This window comes from Buceros rhinoceros, unplaced genomic scaffold, assembly GCF_000710305.1.
Source record: "Buceros rhinoceros silvestris isolate BGI_N320 unplaced genomic scaffold, ASM71030v1 scaffold17629, whole genome shotgun sequence".
NCBI lineage: Eukaryota > Metazoa > Chordata > Aves > Bucerotiformes > Bucerotidae > Buceros > Buceros rhinoceros.
The window spans coordinates 3,130-3,787 of NW_010432278.1; positions in this window are offsets into that span (position 1 = coordinate 3,130).

Consider the following 658-nt stretch of genomic DNA (forward strand, 5'->3'; position numbering starts at 1 on the left):
CACGGACACATCGCCTCCCACTGACCTTACAGCACGGAAAATACCATTCTAAAGATAAGGTGGGAAAAGTATGTTATGGAAACAAGTATTATCTGTGCAGGAAAGATTGTGACATAATTAATGGCTTTGTTTAATCAAGTATTAGCGCTACCTGTATCTCAGGAGCCAGGACAGTAAGCAGCAGGCAGTTGTGTCAAAACACTGCATTTAAGACAAGGAAACCACAAAGAAGCCTCCAACAGCAAACATCCTCTGCACACTGATTCTCCAGGAGCCTGCAGCTGCTTCCTCACTTCCCCGGCTCCGGGAGGGGAAGGAGATACCACTACCAGCAAGGCCATTTGAAGAGTTATACTGGTGGGCTGAGCAGCATCAACATCACCGCTGGCAAGAAGTGCACTCGTCAGGATTTGTTTGCTTTCTAAGAGACTTGAGGGGCAGCACCCATGGTAGAAAGTCCTGAAGCGGAGGCAACAAGCACTGAAGTGAAAAGGAAAGAACTCAGACTGAAGATACAGCCAGGATAATAGTAGCACTATTTTCTTGGCAAAAGGGGGAGCGACCCAGAGATGAAACACCAAATTTAACCATTTGGCTGCAGCAGCTCCTCCCTTCCCCTCCTGAGAGAGGCAGGGCCCTCTCACCGTTCTTTCTGCCG